General features: G+C 35.8%; 1 non-coding gene across 1 annotated transcript; it reads left to right on the top strand.

Moving 5' to 3' along the window:
- The first annotated feature begins 2,352 nt into the window (after positions 1-2,352).
- TRNAV-AAC (transfer RNA valine (anticodon AAC)) lies at positions 2,353-2,425 on the top strand. Its single transcript has one exon. It is a non-coding gene; the product is annotated as a tRNA-Val (tRNA).
- The last annotated feature ends 20,515 nt before the right edge of the window (positions 2,426-22,940 follow it).

The raw sequence follows: 22,940 nt of genomic DNA, 5'->3' as shown, positions 1-22,940 counted from the left end.
ACTTGCATTTTTCTAATTAATTATAATATTCTATAGTAATAAAAAGTGACTCATTTTTATGATACTAAAATTTCTGTAAAATAAAATCCAAAATAATTATACATGTATGCTTTATTATTATGAACCAATATATTGTGAAAAGATATATCTTTCAATTATACATAAAAATGATCTCTACTTGATATAGACAACTGATAATAGAAAACATTAAAAGAAACTAACATTAACACAAAAACGCCAAATGAAAATCATTAAAAAGCTTCAAAGATAATGCAACAAACATGTAGTATTTCAAATATAACACTCAAAATTTAAATAAATTGCATTAACTTTTCCATCTTTATGGAGGCATAATTGATAAATAAAAATTGTATATATTTAGTGTCTAAAACATGATTTTTAAAAAGTGTACAACATGATGATTTAACACATGTATACAACCGTGAAATGATTACCACAATCAAGTTAATCCATTCACCACCTCGCACAGTTACCTTTTTTTGTGTGTGTGGAAGGAACACCTAAGATATACTTTTTTAGCAAATTTCAAGTATTCAATACATTATTATTAACTATAGTCATCATGCTGTACATTAAATACCCAGAACTTACTCATCTTATAATGGAAAGCTTGTACCCTTTGAACAACTTCTCTCCATTTTCCCTACCCGCTGGCCCCTGGCAACCATCATTCTACTCTCTGGTTCTATGAGTATAACTTTTTTAGAATCCAGAGAAAGAGAGAGAGAGAATATGAATTTAGGGAGTGAGAGAAAGTAGTCAAGAATGATACTGAGGATTTTGGTCTGCAGTAAGAATAGAATTGCCATTAACTGAGATGGGAAAGACAGGAATTTGAAGAATTTGAAGTAAGGTAAAAGTACTGGGGGGATCTGTGGCTGTTTTGGGACAAGTTAGTTTTAAGATACCTATAATAGATCCAAGTGGAAATGTTTAGTAGTAAGCTGGATATTTAAGTCTGGAGTTCAAGGAAGCGGTCTAGGCTACAGATATAAATTTTAGAATCGTAAAGGTTTAAATGATATTTAAAGCTATGCAACTGGATGAGCTTTCCAAGAGAATAGATATAGATAGAAAAAAGATGTCCAAGAACTGATTCCTGGTCCTATGCAATATTTAGAGGCCAGGGTCATAAATAACAGTGACTAGAGAAGTTGGAGGAAAACTAGGAGAATGTACTACACTGGAATCTAAGTAAAGAAAGTATTTCAAGCAGGAAGGAGCAAACAAACGTATCAAATGCTGCTGAGTTTTCAGACAAAATGAGGACTGAAAATTGCTTATTGGGTTTAACAACATAGTGACCTTGACAAGAACAGTTTCAGTGGGTAGGTAGGAACAAAGCCTTATTGGAGAGAGAAAATTAAAGGAAAGGAAATGAAGATAGTGAGTACAGAAAATTCATTTAAGGAATTCTGCTATTAAAGGGAGAAGAGAAATGAGACTAATTCCTTCTACCTCCAATCCTTTCTATTAACACCCACCCACAAACTAAAATCTTAGAAAAATCAAACTATTCAAACATCGTTTTTATACCTAAGCTGCTAGACCCCATAGGAGAAAACAACACAGTCATGCTAATTGATAACACCAGGTATTCATCATCTTCAACTTTACTGGACCACAGATGCTTCAAGGCATCGTTTCTACACATCCTAAACAGCTTTTATTCCTGTTATAAAAATTGAATTCTCTCCTCAAACTCCCTTGATCCATACTCCTCACTTTCTACTTAATTCTCATAAGAAATCAGTTACCAAATATTGTTGGTTCTACCAGTATAGCCCCACTGTCATTCCTTAATGATTTATTTTCCTCTAATTTATCATCTGGATTATAACAGTAACCCACCTGCCTACAGATTGTCTCTTCTATAATACATTTGTCCCACTGCTGCCAGTGAGCTTTCCAAAACACAAATGTGAGCACATGACTCTATGTTTAAAGGACCTCAGTGGCCCCCCATCACCAATAGGATAAAGTTCAAACTCTCAAGTTTAGCATTTAAGGCCCTTCAAGATGTGACTCATGCTGTTCATTCATTTGTTCATTCAAAAAATATTTCCTGGGGGGCCTACTCTGTTCCAAGAAGTATCTTAGTTGCTGATAATGCTGAGTGGACACATTCTGATCTCAGTTTCAGTGAGTTCATAGTCCAATTCATTTCTGTATCACTCTTCAATACCTACCATTACTTATAGTCAGACCTGACTAGTTAAGGTTCCTGAAATATGTCTGACTGCTTCAAAGCCATTTGCTTTTCTATACCTAAAATATCATCCTTGTTTCTTCAGATTCTGGTTAACTCCTTTAAAATTCAACTCAAGTTGGGGAGGGTATAGCTCAGTGGTAGAGTGCATGCTTAACATGCATGAGGTCCTGGGTTCAATTCCCAGTACCTCTGTTAAAAAAAATATACATATATATATATATATATATATATATATACACATACACACACACACAGACACACACACACACACACAAGTAAATAAACCTAAAATTACCTCCCCCCATTAGAAAAACATTAAAAAGAAACAAAGAGAAGACAATTTTAAAAATTCAACTCAAACATCACATCCTCATGAATACCTTTCCCATTTGAATGCCCTTTCTCTGTCTTCCCATAGCACTCTGTACTTACCTCTGTCATAGTACTTATCACGCTGTACTGACAAAATCAATTCATCTGCCTCCTCCAGTGAGACTGTGAGTTCCTTGAGGAATTATGTCTTATTTATCTTTGTATCCTCACCATCCAGCCTAATGCTTCATATATACTAGATGCTCAAGATAAATGTTTGAAGACATGAATGAAGGAAAATGCAGCATGCTTTGCTTAATCTCATTTAACTTTTACCCTGTAGAGAGTTCTTTGGATCTTGATTCTTTTATTCTGCATTTCAGCTTTATTTCCACATCTTGTATAACCTCCAAATCTGATCTGCATGCCTTTCAGTAGTGACACGAGTAGAGACCTCCCTCTAAGTTGAACATTAATCCATTAATCACCACTCATTGGTAAAGGTCTTCCAGTTATTAACCTCCAAGTGATTCTGTTTCCCAGATCAGATTAGCCTAGAACCTTATCAAATACCTTCCTTGCTGAAATCCAGGTTTTTCTTCATCAATAGCATTCCTGTCATCCATCTGTATAGTAACACTATCAAAAAGGAAATGAGGCTAAACTGACCTCTAAATTGGTCACCCTTACTAGAGCCTACATTCCTCTTCACAGTCCATCCCTAATCCATTCCTCTCTTCTATTTCTAAACACAAGAAAGATGATGTTTTCTCAGCAATGCCTCATACGCATGCCTTTTCTCACACTATTTCTTTTGCCTGAAAATATCTTCCCCCTTCTCCACCTGTCAACATTATTATTCAGGATCCAGTTCAAGGGGGAAGGTATAGCTCAGTGGTAGAGCACGTGCTTAGCATGCATAAGGTCCTGGGTTCAACCCACAGTTCAACCTCCATTTTTAAAAATAAATAAATAAATAAATAAATAAATAAATAAATAAATAAATAAATAAATAAATCTATCTATCTAATTACCTCCCCCTCAAAAAACAAACAGAAAGAATAAAATTTTTAAAAAGGTCCAGTCCAAATTCAACTTCTTCCAAGAACTCTTGTAAGAATCCCACCCCTTATTTCACCAAAATTCATGTTGAAGTTCTAACTTCCAATAGGACCATATTAAGAGGGCCTTTAAGAAGACCATTAAGGTAAATGAGTTCATAAGAGTGGGCTCTAATACAATAGGACTAGTGTCCTTATAGGAGGAAGAAGAGATACCAGAAGAATGTGATCCCACAGAAAAGGCCATGTGAGGACACAAAAAGAAGGCAGCATCTGCAAGCCAAGGAGAGAGACCAGCCCTGCTGGCACTTTGATTTTGAACTTCCAGCCTCTAAAACTATGAAAAAATAAAATTCTGTTGTCTCAGCCATCCAGGCTGTGATATTTTGTTATGGCAGCAGAAGTAGACTAATACAATAAGTAAATGTATAGAGAATCATTGTTTTATGTAACAAAATAAGAGAATTAAGTTGGGGGAGAGTGACTCTGCAAGAGCTTGGCAAACTGAGTAGCAGGGAGACACAAGGGGAGGGAGAGAGGGCTGTGAAATATGGAAGCATGCTGAAGCCTATGGAAAAAGATGACCAGTAAGAAATTCCTCATAGCACTATGGCTAAAAGACTTGAAGGAAGAGGCATATCTAAAACTCAGTTCCACGTTTCTCGTTTTGCATCAGTGGAAAATGCTCTTTGGTTCCAAGTTGCAAGTAAAATGTGCTCTTGGCTTTACATTTCTTGTACAAGCAGTTTGGGAGGAAATCAAGGGATAGGAACAAAGTTCCCAGACTGGCTGGGTGTCAGACACACACAAAAAAGGGAAAAACTATGCAATAGAGAGATTAGCGGATAAAGGAACTCAAAACCAGATGTGCTTGTGAGACCATAATTCCCTGAGGATTCTCAGATATTGCAGAGAAAGCAGTAGACTACAATGTGTACTAGAGGACTTGTGCCAAAATTATGGAATTCTCAAAGCACAGGATAGTATCAGCTGACATCTGGATAGCATATGCAAATCGCCCAGGGCAGTGTCTGATGTTTAATAACCACCCAGAAAATGATGGTTTATTTTTCCCCTTCCTTTTCTTACTACTGATAAGGAAAGATGGTTGTGTCTAAGAGCTAATATAAAACAAATTTGTCAACAAGTTATGGGTGGACTAATATTCAGTCTAATCCTTTGTAAAGTCTCTGATACGCTAGTGTTCAGAAAGGAAAAAGAACACTATATGTAAAAATAATGAGGTATGGGGGTCCCCAAAAAGCAGTTGTGAATATGTTGTAGATTTTAGGGAAACTAGCAGAAGAAAAAGAATACTCTTGGGCATGGAAATTAGGAACCCCAAATTTATAAATCACCCCAAAACTATGGAATGAAGGCCTGCCACTGGAGAGTTTTCAAGCGTTCTCTGTTTTCAATAGCACAGCACCATGGCATAGGGAGAAGTAGGAATGTGGTTTTTCTAATTTGGCAGAACATGAAGCATCTTCAAAAATAATATGATGCAATCATATGTACTTAGACTTTGAAGTTTAGCAGCCATGAAAACTCCACAAATTTACAGATTGTGGATGTTAATAACAGATTCCAGAAGCCTCATGTCTTCTCTAGAATTCTTTGGAATGGGAAGACAAATGCAGTATCTTATATGAATACTGACAGTCCAGGATTTGAGGAATGTTTCTCTGGGAAAGTTTTGAGGAGATCACCGCCAGCATGACCAGAACCCCAGGAAATGTCAGTATAGATAGTTAAGTGATATGGAAGAGCCTACGTTCTCTTTGGGCAGTTAAGTGGATGTCACTCAGCACTTCTGTCATTTCAAATGCTCTGTTTTCTCCCCATCCCTATACCCACAGAAGTGAAAATCCTTCCAGCTATTTCTAAGTGAAGTTTTATTACACAGTGGAAAATTATGATGAGCACCTCCAACAAAACTACTGATGAGAGAGACATTTCTTAACTGAGTCATTCCCCCCCTGAAGGGATGAAGCAAATTCTATTTCTTTATGCTTACTTTTGAAAAATATTTCAGGACTGCTGAAGGCAGCAGAAAGAAGACCACTGGCACTTGGGAAAGCTCATACCTCTTCAATACTTAGATTGTTCGTATAACCAAAATCAGTTCTATAGTGGCTCCCTAGTTAAGTAGCGTAATTGACTGATTGCAGATATTGCATTTGACACAAAGATGAAGTTTCCAGCAGACATTATGAAAGGGCTCCTCCAGACTGAAATGTTGCATGAAAAAAAGTTGTGTTAGAAAGTAACTTCATAAAAATAAGCTTTGAAGATGCTTAGAACTTTTATCATGGAAAGATATTCAAGATAGAAATGAAAAAAAACCAAAGAACTATGATAATCTCATTTCTGATAAAATTTATTTATTTATTTATTCAGCATACACACACATGCACACACACAGACACACACAAGAACATCTGGAATTCCATATGCCAAATTTCTGAGAAGGTAGTCTCTTGTTTAAGTAATTATTAAGGATTTTTTTCCCTGCTTGTTTGTATTTTCTATATTTTCAATAATGAACATGGCTTATACATATATTAATGTAATTGCATTAATATTTTAAAGAAATAAAGAAATTTGGCTGTTTAAATCCACTCCCATTCAGGCTCCAGGTTTTACTACAAAATTTATGAATGTTCTTCTATAGGATTTGCATATCTTTTTCCACAGAGGACCATATTTGTCCAATCCTTGGCTCCTTTCCTCACTTTAAAAAATAAATTTGGTTCGTCAGTTGAAAAGTGTTCATTGAAGGCCTACTCTACCATTTTGGTCCAGAAAAGGACTACCTCTCTCTACTCTCATTTCCTTAAACATGGAATTTTTTTAAAAAATGGACACTTCCTTTGCTCATTGCACCAAATTTTTTGAGAGCTATTGTCCCAGTCTCTAGACAGCTGGCTTTGACCAGAGTTTTGAAGCCAAGGAGAGGCATTGAACTCAGGAAGGAAAAAGGGCTTTCAGGATGGAGTGGTGTCTTTGAATAATGATAACTAACATTGATTAAGCAGTCACCAGGCACTTTTAAGCTTTATGTCATACAATCCTCAAAATAATGCTTTTGAGGTAAGTGCAATTGTTCCTTTTTTCCAAGTTAGGGATTGAGCCCTTACTCTATGCCTTTCTTACCATGGCAAGGGAGCACCAGAGGGAGAGCAAGAAGCATTGGACTTCATTTCCAACAACTGTAGTGATCAATTTGGGGTTTATATCTCACTGTGCCCTGTGAGGTAGTCTAATTAAATCAGTCCTATTTTCTAGCTGAAGAAATATATACAGAAGATATTGCTGTACAATTAGAAAAGCAAAGAAAAGAATTTATTCAAATATATTGGAAGAATTGTATAACAGGGACAAACATGAGTTTGCAAAGTGTATAGTAAGGTCTCTGGATATATCCAAATATAAATTAGAAAAAAATTGTAAATTCCATAATATAGTATTGATTTACATGCTTTATTTTTATTTTTTATTATTCTTATTGAGTTATAGTCAGTTTACAATGTTGTGTCAAATTCCAGTGTAGAGCACAATTTTTCAGTTATACATGAACATACATATATTCATTATCACATTCTTTTTCTCTGTGAGCTACCACAAGATCTTGTATATATTTCCCTGTGCTGTACAGTATAATCTTGTTTATCTATTCTACATATGCCTGTCAGTATCTACAAATTTTGAAATCCCAGTCTATCCCTTCCCACCCCCTGCCCCCTTGGCAACCACAAATTTGTATTCTTTGTCTATGAGTCTGTTTCTGTTTTGTATTTATGATCATTTGTCTTTTTCTTTCTTTTTTTTGGTAGATTCCACATATGAGCCATCTCATATGGTATTTTTCTTTCTCTTTCTGGCTTATTTCACTTAGAATGACATCCTCCAGGGACATCCATATTGCTGCAAATGGCATTATGTTATCATTTTCATGGCTGAATAGTATTCCATTGTATAAATATACCACTTCTTCTTTATCCAGTCATCTGTTGATGGACATTTAAGCTGTTTTCATATCTTGACTATTGTAAATAGTGGTGCTATGAACATTGGGGTGCAGGTGTCTTTTTGAAGTAGGGTTCCTTCTGGATATATGCCCAGGAGTGGGATTACTGTGTCATATGGTAAGTCTATTCCTGGTCTTTTGAGGAGTCTCCATACTGTTTTCCACAGTGGCTGCACCAAACTTCATTCTCACCAGCAGTGTAGGAGGGTTCCCTTTTCTCCGCAGCCTCTCCATACATGCTTTATTTTTTAAATAATGTTTTTTTCTTATTTTACAGGTTAGGAATTGTGGCTTACAGACGTTAAGTAAATTGATAAATAAAATAAAACAAAATAAGAAAGAATACAATAAGGTGTGAAATCAAAATATAGCAAAGTTTTAAAAATAAAAATAAGGAAATAACATCAGCAAGATGGAAGTCTAGGAGGTCCTAATGTTTGCCTCTCCCACAAAAACTATATATAAAGACAATAAATAAAATACAACCTGACAAAAATAGCTCTAGAAAGCTCTGGACTACAATGAAGAAACAGTAGAAACTCTAAAGAGCTTAAACACTGAAGATGGCTACATAGAAAAACATACGAAGTATTTTGCCTCTATCTTCCCAACTGCCAGTCCAGAGAAGCTTGGCATTAGTATGGATCCCCTTGGAAAAATTTCACCCCATAGGTAAGGAAGAGCAGGAGAACCCCAAAACCTCACCTTCATGGATGCTTGAAGCCTTTGCTACTGAGGTCCCTCAAAGTCTTCACTAATGCTGAAGCCAGCTGATGGAGACTGGAGTCCCCACTGCTGTGTCTCCTCCCTGAGGCTGGAGGTGTTGCTGCAGTGAGACCTGTTCCCAAGGGCCCCAGTCACTGCTGTGCCTAGCCCTCCAGGATCAGTCAGGACATTGCAGTGCTTTGCCGTCTACAGTATCAGAGCTGCCGCTGTTCTGCACTCCACCTCCAGGCCCTACATTGTGGCTTTGACCCACTATAACCAAGGCTGCACTGCTGCTACTCTGCATTCTGATCCCAGGTAGTAAGTCAGTGCTGTAACCCACCATTACTGGGACCACACTTTTGCTGCTTGTGTTCCATCCCTAGAATACTCCTAACATGCAGCTTTAATGGGTCATCATCAGGCCCAGCTGCTGCTGTTCTGCAACTTCACCCTGGGTTCTAAATTGTGGCTTTGACCTACTGTCACTGGATGCACTATTGCAGCTCTGTGCCTTGCCCTTGGGATTCTAAGACACAGCTTTGACTGGCCATCACCACATCCAAGCTGCTCTGTTCAACGACTGCCCTCTGGGGCCAGAGTCTGAAGTTTGACTCACCTTGCCCAGGGTGTGCTGCTACTGGACACTGTGCCCTGGGCCCAAGCCACAGCTGCACCCTGAAGACAGATCTCTTCATATTATCCAATCAGAGGAGAAAATAAAGATAAGGAAAAGTGAAGAAAGTCTATGTGAATTATGGGATACTATCAACTGAAAGAATAGCCACAATATGGGAGTATCAGAAAAATAAGAGTGAGATAAAAGGACAGAAAACCTTTTTAAGGAAGTAATGGATGAAAATGTCCCAAACCTGGGGGAGATATTGTCATCCAGGTACAAGAAGCTCAAAGATCCCCAAACAGATTCAACTCAAAAAGATATTTAACAAGATACAATATAATCAGAATTTAAAAAGTCAGAGAGAATTTTGAAAGCAGCAAGAGAAAAAAGACTTATCATGTACAAGGGAACCCCAATAAGATTATAAGCAGATTTCTCAGCAGAAACCTTGCAAGCCAGGAGATAATGGGATGATATAATCAAAGTATTGAAAGAAAAATCTATACTAACCAAGAATACTTTACCCAGGAAAGCTGCTCTTCAGAAATGAAGGAAAGAAAAAGACTTTCCCAGACAAACAAAAGCTTAAGAAATTTAACACCCCTAGACCTGTCTTACAAGAAATACTAAAGTGAGTTCTTCAAGCTGAAAAAAAGGATGTTCCTTAGTAACATGGAAACATGAAAGTATAAAATTCACTGGTAAAGGAAAGCATATAGTCAAATTGAAAATACTCTAATACTGCAATGGTGGTGTGTAAATCACTTTGAACTCTATCATATAGGTTAAAAGACAAAAGTATTAAAACTAACTGTAGCTCAAATATTTTATTAATGGATACACAATACAAAAAGATATAAATTGTGACATCAATAACAAAACATCAGGGGAGGCAAGTAAAAGTACAGAGCTTTTGTATGCAATTTAAGTTAAACTGATGTAGTTTTAAAAGTACTGTTATAATTACAAGATGTATTATGAAAGCCTTAAGGAAGCCACAAGTCAAAAACACATAATATATACATAAATGATAATGAGAAGAGAATCAAAGAATACCACTACCAAAAAAAAACTTCAGTTCACAAAGAAAGATAGCAAGAGTGGGAGAAAAAACAAAGGAACTGCAAAAAAAAGAGATAAATTAACAAAATGGCAGTAATTACTTTAAATGTAAGTTGTTTAAATTCTCCAATTACATGACATAGATTAGCTGAATGGATTGAAAAAAAAAACAAGATCCAACTATATGCTGCCTGGGGGAGACTCACATATGCTTTGAGGACATGCATATATTGAAGTAAAGGGTTGGAAAAAGATATTCTATGAAAATGGAAACCAAAAGAGAGCAGGAGTAGCTATACTTATATCATACAAAATAGACTTTACCTCCAAAGCTGTAATAAGAGACAAAAAGATCATTATATAATGATAAAGGAGTTAATCTATCAAGAGGATATACCAATTATAAATATATACGCATGTAATATAGAAGCACCTAAATATATTAAACAATAAACAGATCTGCAAGGAGACCTAGACAGCAATACAATCATAATAATACATGTTTGCAGATGACATGATCTTATGTATAGAAAATCCACCAAAATAATAAATGAATCAGCCAAGTTGCTGGATACAAATCCAACATGCAAAAACCAGTGTGCTTCTATACACTAATAATGGATTATTTCAAATAGAATTAAAAAGCAATCCTACTTGCAACAGCATCTAGTTAATAAAATAATTAAAAATAAATTTAACCAAGAAGGTGAAAGACCTGTACACTAAAAACTTTAACAGGCTGATGAAAGAAATTAACAAAGACAGAAATAAGTGGAAAGATACCCCATGTTTTTGATAGGACAAATTAATTTTTTAGGTCAATAAAGGTGATCAAAGGTGATCTACAATTTCAGTGTAATCCCTATTAAACTCTAATGGCATTTTTCACAGAAATAGAAAAAACTATCCTAAAATTTATATAGAACTACAAGAGACTTCAAATAGCCAAAGCAATCTTGAAAAAGATGAAAGAACTGGAGGTATCACACTACCTGATTGGAAACTATATAACAAAGCTATAGTAATCAAAACATTATAGTATAAGTTAAAAAAACAGGCCCACAGACCAGTGGAACAGAATAGAGAGCCCAGAAAAAAACCTATGCATATATGGTCAACTAATTTTTGACAATAGGGAAAAGATAATCTCTTCAATAATTGTTGTTGGAAAAACTGTATATCCACATGCAAAAGAATGCAACATCACTAATTAGAAAATACAAACCAAAACCATAGTGAGATACCTCACACCTGTTAATAGTTATTATTTAAAAGATAAGAGAGATAAGAAATGTTAGTGAGGATGTGGAGAAAAGAGAACACTTATACACTGTTGGTGGGAATGTAAACTGGTATAGCCATTATGGAAAACAATATGGATATTCCTCCCCAAAATTAAAAATAGAACTACCATATAATCCAGCAATTCTACTTCTGGATATATATACAAAGGAAATGAAATAAGTATCTCAAAGAGAAATCTGCATGCACATGTTTATTGCAGCACTATTTACAGTAGCCAAGATATGGAAACAATCTAAATGGCCATCAACTGATGAATAGGTACAGAAAGCATGGAGTGTGTGTGTGTATGTGTGTGTGTGTATCTGTGTATACACATATATAAAATGCACTATTACTCAGCCATTAAAGAAAAAAGAAGTCCTGCCATATGCCACAGCATGGATGAACCTGGAGGACATTATGCTAAGTGAAATAAGCAGATGGGGAAAGGCAAATACAATGTGCTGCCGCCTATTGGTGGAATCTGGGCCAAAAGCTGATTTCATAGAAACGGAGAATAGAATAGTGGTTGCCAGGGCTGGGGAGAGGGGGACTTGGAGACATGTAGGTTAAAGGGTACAAACTTTCAGTTATAAGAAAAATAAGTTCTGAGGATCTCTTGTATAGCACAATGCTTACAGCTAATAATACAATATCATATACTTGAAAGTTGCTGAGAGTAGATCTTAAGTGTACTTACCAAAAAAAAAAAAGTTAACTATGTGAAGTGATGAATATGTTAATAATCTTGATCTTAATAACCATTCTGCAATGTACATATATATCAAATCATCTTATTGTACATTTTAAATATATAAAATTATATTTGTCAATTATTTCTCAATAAAGTTGGGAAAAAACAAATAATAAAAATAAGTTCTGATAACATAAAAATGTGAGGGAGATCTATACTTTAATGACAACTGTCTTCCTCCAAGACTTATTCAATTCACAAGCAAAATGCTCTAGCATATACAAATAAGGTAATGAAAAGAATAGTTCTTCATTCCTATGAAGGACTGCCCCTGAGAGCTCAAAATGCTTCCAGTCCATTTTCTTCTTCTCCACACTAAAGTGCAAGCAAGTATATATTTTAAAGAAATTGTAAAGAAAAATAAGATAGTTTAAAAATACAAATGAATTGGGACAACAGTTAAATTCCAACACTAGGTGTTGCTGCTTTCCACGGTGGAATCCCCAGCAGGAATTAAGAAGCACTGTGGCCTCGTTTCATACTTTAGAAACTTATTTTGAATTTTTGCCATCAAACTTTGCCAAAGAAAAATGGTTAGCTCAAAATAATCCCCGTGAATTATGCCAAAAATTGCATTTTGTCAACTGAGAGATTTGTAAGGCAACAGCTCTTGGCTGCTCCTGTGTTTTGTATTAGGCAAACAAGTGAACAGCCAGGCACTATTGTACTCAATAGTGTTGTATATTGATGAAAAGGTATCATCATAAGTGTCAAGAACCATTTGAAACTTCTCATTTCTTCATTCATTTATTCATTTATCTGGTTGGAATCTGAAGCAAGCCATACCTACCTGCATTATGTATATATGGGAATATTCTAATTCCATGCTGTCCCCCAATCCCATTCCTCCTTGGGCTCCTTAGTTGTTCTTCAGTGATTTAATATGGGTTTAACTTATCACACCTTTTGTTCTATTAAACTACTGTTTGTTCAAAGCCTGTCTCTCCTCTGCTCAGGTGAGTCTTTGCTTGTAACTTTTAGCTAAAACAACACAAACACCTAACAATCAAAGGTAGGTACACTGGTTTAGGGATGGGAGGAGGTGGAAGTGGAAAATGGTGTTGAAAAGGTTTCAGTTCTTATAGTTTAAAAAGTGACTGTTGGATTCTGAGATCAAGATGGTAAAGTAAGAAGACATGGAACTCACCTCGCCCCAACAGACAACATCAAAAATACATCTAGATGTAGAACAATTCTTATGGAAAACTAACTGGAACCTGGCAGAAGGACTCTTATACAACCAAGGCTATAAGAAAAATTTACACATAATTGGGTAGGATGAGAAGAAAAGCATTGAGTCAGGACCTGTGTTGCTGGGAGGGGACTAAGAGGAAAAGGGAGATCATACAGGCAGACTCTTGCCCTGGAGAGTGAGCAGTTCAAGTCACAGACTGGGTGTTCCAGTCTTGGGGTCCTACACATAGGAGACAAGCTCCCTTGGGAGCTTAGAGAACTGCTGGGACAAGTAGAAAGGCTACAGAAGCCTGGACTCCACTTGTGAGGAGTACACAGGTGCTGACTTGACCCAAGGCAGGGCAGAAAGTTTTGCCTTAGTTACTGCCAAGTTTCCTGTGACTGCCTCACTGTGCTCCCTAGCCCAAGCTCAGCAAACACCCCAGCACCATAAACCCCATACCACAGTCCAGGACTAGAATTGGGGCACCCACACCTGGGAAAAGATGTGACTATGGGCCGTGCCTGAGTGGAGCTGCTGATACAAACATAGGCAGAGCATCAGAGTCCTATAAGCACACAAGCCCCAGTTGCTTCAGCAAAGATGCAGTGCAGGGAGAAGGAAACACACACACTTAAAAGGAACAGAAAAAATACCTATCCTTCTCAAATTATTCCAGAAGATTTAACAGGAAAGAACCCTCCCAAAACCATTCTACGAGGCTACCATTACCCTGATACCAAAACCAGACAAAAAGACTACAAAAAAGAAAATTACAGTCCAATAACTTTGATAAATATAGATGCAAAAATCCTCAACAAAAAATTAGCAAATTGAATCTAAAAATATATGCAAAGAATCATATACCACAATCAAGCTGGATTTATATCTGAATCACAAGGATGATTCAACATTTGCAAGTCAATCAATGTGATACATCACATTGATGAAAGGAAGACTAAAAATCACATGATTGCCTCAATAGACACAGAAAAAGCATTTGACTAAATTCCACATCCATTCATGATAAAAACTTTCATCAAAGTAGGTACAGAGGGAACATATCTCGACATAATAAGGGCCACTTACCACAAACTCACAGCCCATATAATACCCAATGGAGTAAAGCTGATACCTTTCCTCTAACATCAGGAACAAGACAAACATGCCCACTCTTTCTACTTTTATTTAACATAGTATTGGAAGTCCTAGCCACAGCAATCAGACAAGAGAAAGAATAAAAGATATTCAAATTAGGAGAGGTAAAACTGTCACTATTCGCAGATGACATGATACTTTATATAGAAAACCCTAAAGTCTCCACCCAAAAACTATTAGAACTAATAAATGAATTCAGTAAGGGTGCAGGACACAAGATTAATGTTCATAAATTTGTTGCATTTCTATATACTAATAATGAGATGTCAAAATGATAAAGAAACAATCTCACTTAAAATTGCATCAAAAAATAAAATACCTAGAAATAAACTTAACCTAGGAGGTGAAAGACTTATACCTTGAAAACTATAAAACATTGATGAAGGAAATTAAAGATGTTACAAATAAATGGAAAGATATTCCATGCTCTTGGACTGGGAGAATTAATATTGTTTAAATGGCTATACTACCTAAAGCAATCTACAGATTTAATGTGATGCCTATCAAAACTCCCATTATATTTTTTCACAGAACTAGAAAAAGGAATCCTAAAATTCATATGGAACCACAAAATATTCCAAATTTCCAAAACAATCCTAGGGAAAAACAACAAAGCTTGTGGTATAACCATCCCAAATGTCAGACTATACTGCAAAACCATAGTAATCAAAACAGCATGTTATTGGCACCAAAACAGACACATAGATCAATGCAACACAATAGAGAGCCCAGAAATAAACCCACACATCTATGTTCAATTAATCTATAATGAAGGAGGAAAAAATATACAATGGAGAAAAGACAATTTCTTCAACAAGTGGTACTGGGAAACCTGGACAGCTAATGTAAAACAATGACATTAGAACATTTCTTCAAACATATACAAAAATAAACTGAAAATGGTTTAAAGACCTAAATATAAGACCTGAAGCCATAAAACTCCTAGAAGAGAACATATGGAGAACACTCTTTGACATAAATAGTAACAATATTTTTTTGGAATTCTCCTAAGGCATAAGACATAAAAGCAAAAATTTAAAAATTGGACCTAATTAAACTTAAAAGCTTTTGCACAGCAAAGGAAACCACTGACAAAAGGACATCCTACAGAATGAGAGAAAATATTTTCAAGTAATGTGACAAACAAGGGGTTGATATTCAAAATATACAAACAGCTCTTACAACTCAATATCACAAAAACCAACAACCCAATCAAAAAATGGGCAGAAGATCTGAATACACATCTTTTTCCAACGAATGCATGCATACAGATGGCTAGCAGGCACACAAAAAGGTGCTCAACTTTGCTAATTATTAGAGAAATGCAAATCAAAACCACAATGGAGTACTACCTCACACCTCTCATAATGGGTATCATCAAAAGTATACATATAACAAATGTTAAAGAGGATGTGGAGAAAATGGAACCTTTGTTCATTGTTGGTGGGAATGTAAATTGGTGCAGCCACTGAGGAAAGCAGTATGGAGGTTCCTCAGAAAACTAAAAATTGAAATACTGTATGATTCAGCAATTCCACTCCTGGGTATATATCTGGAAAAAAACAAAAACACTAGTTCAAAAAGATACTTGCACCCCAATGTTCACAGCAGCATTATTTACAATAGTCAAGACATGGAAGCAAACTAAGTGTCCATCAACAGATGATTGGATTAAGAAGATGTTGTGTGTGTATAAATACAAATATATACAGTGGAATATTATTCAGCCATAAAAATGAATGGCAATTTGCCACTTGCAGCAATGTGGATAGACCTGGAGAATATTATGCTTAGTGAAATAAGTCAGACAGAGAAAGACAAATACTGCATTGGATCATTTATATGTGGAGTCTAAAAAGTAATACAAAGAATATATATACATATGCAAAGTAGAAACAGACTCACAAATATAGAGAACAAACTTGTGGTTACCAAAAAGAGAGGGAAGGGGGAAGGGACAAATTAGAGGTGTGGGATTAAGAGATACAAACGATTATGTATAAAATAGAGAAGCAACAAGGTTATAACGTACAGCACAGGGAATTATAGCCCTAATTTCCTAATAACTTACAATGGAGAATAATCTACAAAAGTACTGAATCACTATGCTGTACCCCTGAAACTAATATATTGTAAATCAACTATACATCAATAGAAAATAAAAAATAAATTTTAATAAAGTGACTTTTAACTTTCTGCCAAAGTATTGTTTTGGTAAAGCTCTGTACAAACGTTGGAAGTGGCAGAGAAACCTTCCTCCCAGACCCAAATATATAACAAGTGACGTTGAAGTCTAAGCTGCACACAACGTGGTAGTTTGGGGAGGTTAATTCAGACTTCTCTCTGGGTCCAAACACACTCTGGGGTGAGCAAAACAGTCAGTACTTGCAGAGGAGTTAGATTTACAATTTATGTAGATCCATGCAATTGGCTATGTGAGTGATTGTGCCAAGCGCATCAAATGAAAGACTTCAAAGGTTAAAAAGGTTTTGAGAGAGTATCTATTTCACCTTTCTATCTCTAGCTGGGATTAGAGCAGAATTATCCCACAAAGCTAAAGCAATTATTTATTCTTTCTCTAAAAAAAAAACTCCAGACAAAGAGTTGCTACAAACACTTCATGATATGTTCCAGTCTTATGCTTCTCATGCAAATAACTAACCCTAATATAATCAGGGTTACCATAGTAAACAATTTCCATTTCCATCACTTTGTGCAGTGAGCAGGGCAAACAAAGCCAGCAACAAGAGGCTTTGCATATGGCATGCACAGCTGCTAACCAGAGAACAAATTATATGCATATTTAGCACTGAAAAGATTCTAAAGCATGGAACAATCTCTACACACACGCACAGCCTTCCCGCTCCCCCCAGAGTAATCAGCTAATAATACAGAAGCTAATCATGAGGATGTATGCGGGAGTTGTTCGCATTTATAATGTTTAACATTTTAGCCTTTGTCTCAGAAAATGTTCCCTGCTCTAATTTCCTTTTTTTTTTAATTGAAGTATAGTCAGTTTACAATGTTGTGTCAATTTCTGGTGTACAGCATAATGTTTCAGTCATACATATGCATACATATATTTATTTTCATATCTTTTTCATTATAGGTTACTACAAGATATTGAATATAGTTCCTTGTGCTATATATACAGTAGAAACTTGTTTATCTATTTTATATACATTAGTTTCTGCAAATCTCGAACTCCCAATTTATCCCTTCTCATCTCCGTCCCCCCTGGTAATGATAAGTTTGTTTTCTATGTCTGTGAGTCTCTTTCTGTTTTGTAAATAAGTTCATTTGTCTTTTTTTTTAAGATTCTACATATGAGTGGTATCATATAGTATTTTTCTTTCTTTCTGGCTTACTTCCCTTAGAACGACAACCTCCAAGTCCATCCATGTTGCTGCAAATGGCATTATGTTGTCGTTTTTATGGCTGAATAGTATTCCATTGCATAAATATACCACATCTTCTTTATCCAGTCATCTGTCAATGGACATTTAGGTTGTTTCCATGTCTTGGCTATTGTAAATAGTGCGCTATGAACATTGGGGTGCAGGTGTCTTTTTGAATTACAGTTCCCTCCAGATATAATGTTCCCTGCTTTTAAAATGGGGTTCAATTCCTACTTGTTCTTGTAACAAAATCCAAGCCTCACTGGAAGGACACAGTCCCTATCAATTCTGTTGTGCCTAAGGGGAGTTTCATCAAAATACCCATTGCTTCACAGAAGCCACTCCTCCCAATGCATCTGCAAAGATTAAGATCTATTTTAACACATCTGAAGAAAAGGGCTGGCTTAGCCAAGGCCACTGCTTCTGCTTGACTTATGGCCCACCATTGCTGGTCCACTATATGCTACTGGGACTGCCCTTCCCTTACTCTCCAGAGTTCTGGGGCAGTTGCCACCTCCTCTGTAGATTGTTTCTCCTGATCAATGTACTTTAAGAGACTTAATACCACCACAATTGCTCTTTTTGTATTTTGATCCTAAGTACTGTTGATCTAGAGCCCCTTCAGCTAGAATTTTGCCCTTTACTAGGGTGTTTTTGTTTGGTTTTAAACTGCCAGATAGAAGCTTTTCCTCTCAGAACTGTTTTTCAACACATCAGTCTGAGGCAGAGCAGCAACTCAGCTGACACATAGTCTTCAAAAAATAGCCCTATGAAATATACATAGATTCAGTGTCTTCTATTGATGATGTAGACAGAAGAGACTCTCACAGATTGTGGGAGAAATTTTTGAAATGATGCACCATGCATGCTTGCTTAAGTGCTTTTGTCTTCATAATGTCACTAGATTTGGACCTGTGGCCACCAATCTCAGTTAGACCCAGGGCTGACATTTTCCCTTGTATTGAATCTACTATTGTAATAAATGTGTGTTCTCCAAGACAGAGGTGTTCTAGTCTAGCTGTATATCATAAACTCCCAGGAAATTGTGAACATCTATATTTCCAGGTCCTACTCAGTCCTTCTCAATCAAAATACTCAAAAAACTACCTGGGTTAGAGTTGGGAATGACATAAGCAAGATGTGAGACTAGAAAGTTCCAGGCCTTCATTCTCCTACACAAATATTAAACACACACACACAACTAGATACTGACTAAAGTAACTTTATAAGAACCCTAAAAATAATTCAAAGATTTAACAGTAACCAAGTGAACGTCCAATCAAGAAAAAGCCACATTCAAAATGGTAAGAAACTGGGGGATGGTGGAGCTCATTGGTAGAGTGCATGTTTAACATGTATTAGGTCCTGGAGTCAATTCCCAGCACCTCCATTAAGATAAATAAATAAATCTAATTTACACCCCCCCAAGAAAAACACGAGAATAATGGTAAGGAATTTGGTGACATATTTACTTGCCCTTGTCCACTCCATCCCTGGAAATGGTCCTAAATCCCTTCCCCAGAAGTGGAGGGTACAGAGCAGACCAACTTTGAAATTTTCTAACTTACCTTTGGGCTGCCTGAAAGATTGGTCTCTGTGTAACCTAACTCAAATCTCAGGATAGGAAAAGCCACAGGAAGCAGTGGGCAAAGCTCCAAATGTCAACCGATGGGTGCACAGATAAACAAAACACGGTATATACATATAATGGAATGTTACTCAGCTTTGAGAAGGAAGGGGATTCTGACACATGCTATATTATAGATGAATCTTGAAGACCTTATGCTAATGAAATAAGCAGCTATGGGAGGACAAATGGAATATGATTTCACTTATATGAGGTACTTAGTGTAGTGAAATTCAGAGAGACAAGACAGAAAGCAAAATGGTGGTTTCCTGGGGCTGAGAGGAGAGGGAAATGGGAATTGATTATTTAACAGGTACAGAGTTTCCAGTTTAGGAAGATGAGAAAAGATCTGGAAATGGATTGTGGTGATGGTTACACAACAATGTGAATGTATTTAATGCCACTGAACTATATACTTAAAATGGGTTTTAAATGGTAAACAAACACACACACCCCCACAGATGATTCTGAAACAGCCAGGTCTTTAAGAATCACTGCTCTAAAATTTCTCCTTCTTAAAGCCCCTCTCTTCAGAAACAAGGGCAAAATGGAAGAGTGGCAGGAGTGAGACGGTTAGTAGAGAAATGCGAAAGAAAGACCTCTTTTGCCACCAAAGACTTAAATGAAGGCCTTCTGTCTTAGAGCCATTTGGTGTTCTAAAAGTCACTGGTGAGGCAGCTATCTCAGCTGGAATGAAAGGTGACATTTCGTGTCTTGCAGCACTGGTCAGATGTGACAGATGCTGTTTAGGATTTCCCAATGAAAGCTATTTGCTATTTCCAACTCCACAGATCCTGATTTTGCCCTGAAGCATTCTCTGAAAAGGTAGTGTTTGGCTTGGATCCAAAATTGTCTACTAAGCACTTTGAAAGCCAAGCAGTGATTTCTCTGCCAGTTGCAAAGTATTTTCAATAATGTTAAATACCTTCCCTTTCAAATCACTGCTAACTTAGAGAAACTAGAAAAGCTTTTAACTCTAATCAGCAAATTTCTCATCAATTAAATTGGCAAAGACCTGACACAAGATAAAACAATGTGAAGATAAAATTCGGTGTTTTTTTTGTTAACCACTGCCCCGAGCATTCTGTCTTATTTAAATAATCCATTAACAAGTTTACGTAGCACTGAGAGCTATCCCTAGGCAAAACTGTAAAGCAGTCAGAAATGCAATTTTATTTCTTCCTCCTCTCCTTTTCTGGTTGTTTTCTCCTTTTCAAGTCCCCCAACCCTACCTGCTTAATTAAAACCTACTGTTTAGAATGCCATATCTTGACAACTGGCAAAATGATTTCATATTACCAGATACTTGGAGCATTATATAAAACTAATATTTGAAAAGAGAACTGTCTGGACACCTTAATTAATTAAGAAAAATGATTTACTAATGGTTGAATTTTAGGTACCCCAAGAAGTCTCCAGAAAGGGAGAGAGTTAAGAGATGAGAAAACTTTTTCCATATTTCTCAAGTCATACCAAGCATTCTAACCATAATGATGGCCCCATTATCATTTTCTTTAACCACAATTTTACTTATCTCACACTTATTTAAGATGAGCAATCCCCTAATCAAGTTCTTACATGTTTTGATGATTAGAAGTCTTTATTAGGCCAAAAAAAAAAAAAAGACACTGGGAACTCCTTTTACTGCCAGCTCACAGGGGAAAAGAACATGTTTTTATCTCCTTTCCTATTTATTCTTTTTAATCTCATTTCCTAGAGAGGGAGCATTCTGTTCTTTTTCAAGGTAGCCAAGAGGCAGATGGAAGGACTAACTTCAAGGAGTCTTTGAGTCTCATACTATCTACAAAACAGATAAACAAGGTCCCAATGTCTAGCACAGGGAACTATATTCAATATCATGTAATACCCCATAATGAAAAAGAATATATATATGTATAACTGAATCACTATGCTGTACACCAGAAACAAATACAACATTGTAAGTCAACTATACTTCCATTAAAAAAATTTTTAAATCCTATGTGGCACTATATCATTGAAAACCCAAGATTCTAAAATTGGAGACCAATTTTTAAATATTACTGCTCATTTACAAATTTTTACCTAGATATAATGGTATATTTATGGGATTCCTAATCTAAAAAATATCTTAATTTTTGGTTTCTGATGCTCTGTTCTGAAGGTTTCTGCCAAAATGAGGCAGCATTAAACAGATCATAATTGTTTATGAAGTGGATATTCCCTTTATCCATGCCACCTAGATCAGCATCTTCCTAAGATTTACTCCAGAGAGTACAAAGAATTGCTTATTCAATTGGAACTGCATTATTTCCCCCAAACAACTGGGTCTCTTACTTTCATCAAACTTTTTCCTTCCATAATTTAAAATTTGTTGTTATTTTGTCCATGAGAAATGGAAATTTGTAAATGCTGTGCATGTACTGATTATTAACCACAATAAGAAGAGAAATAACTCACTTGTGTCAAAAGCCAAAAATTCAGACCACTTACTATGAAAACTTATTTTGGTATACTATAGGAAGCAGGTTACTCTATTTGAAAATATGCTAGAAATCATTTAGGTAATAGATTGGTTGGTAAATATCTGTAAATATCATCATTCTATGTCCTCTCCATAACCATTATTCTCTAAGGTACCTTCCATTTCTCCTTTATTCAGTTTATTATCTTTCCTTTTGGAATACTACTGAATTTTTCTAGAACACTAAAAAGAACCAAAAATTTAATTTATAACATAATAGAATCTGATCAAAATATGATACTTGTGTTGGCAGAAGATTTAGTGAAAATCCAGTTAGGGCACACAATTGAACCACATACAAATGCTCATTTTCTTTGACAGAAATTTTAGTTGTGTCAGTAAAAAGCAGTGAAGAACTTATCTAATTCAGAATATTTTTATATCCTTGAATGTATATTTTATCTGCTCCTAGAATGAACACAGTATTTTTCCAATAAATCACTGTATTAATATACTTTCTGTTTTGTAATAATATTTCTGATAACTAATGAGACTCTTGATGCCATTTATTCATTTTTTCTTGTTCTCAGTTCTTGGTTTGTTTGGTTTTTTAAATTGAAGTATAATTGACCTAAAACATTATATTAATTTCAGGTATATGATATAATGATTCATATTCATATATGTATTGTGAAATGATCACCACAATAATTCTAGTTAATAGTTGTACAAGAATTGAAAGAGATTTGGAATTTAAAATGCTTGAAAGAGATTTGGAGCTTTAACTAAACATGATAGAAAAATTTAAATAGAAAGTGGAACATAAGAGTAAGAGCGTAAAACTACAAGAAAACATTTGTTTGGACATAAGAGATTAGGTACAAACAACTCACTAATAAAAATGTAAGTATTGTGGGGAGGGTATAGCTCAGTGGTAGAGTGTGTGCTTAGCATGCACAAGGTCCTGGGTTCAATCCTCAGTACCCCCATTAAAATAAACAAATAAATAAACCTAATTACCCCCCAAACAAACAAACAAATTTTAATGTACTTACCTTTAGGGATTCAAAGGAAAAG

This window comes from Vicugna pacos, chromosome X (genome assembly GCF_048564905.1).
Source record: "Vicugna pacos chromosome X, VicPac4, whole genome shotgun sequence".
Lineage (NCBI taxonomy): Eukaryota > Metazoa > Chordata > Mammalia > Artiodactyla > Camelidae > Vicugna > Vicugna pacos.
The sequence above is the reverse complement of the archived record's forward strand: the minus strand, read 5'-3'. Positions and strand labels throughout refer to the sequence as shown.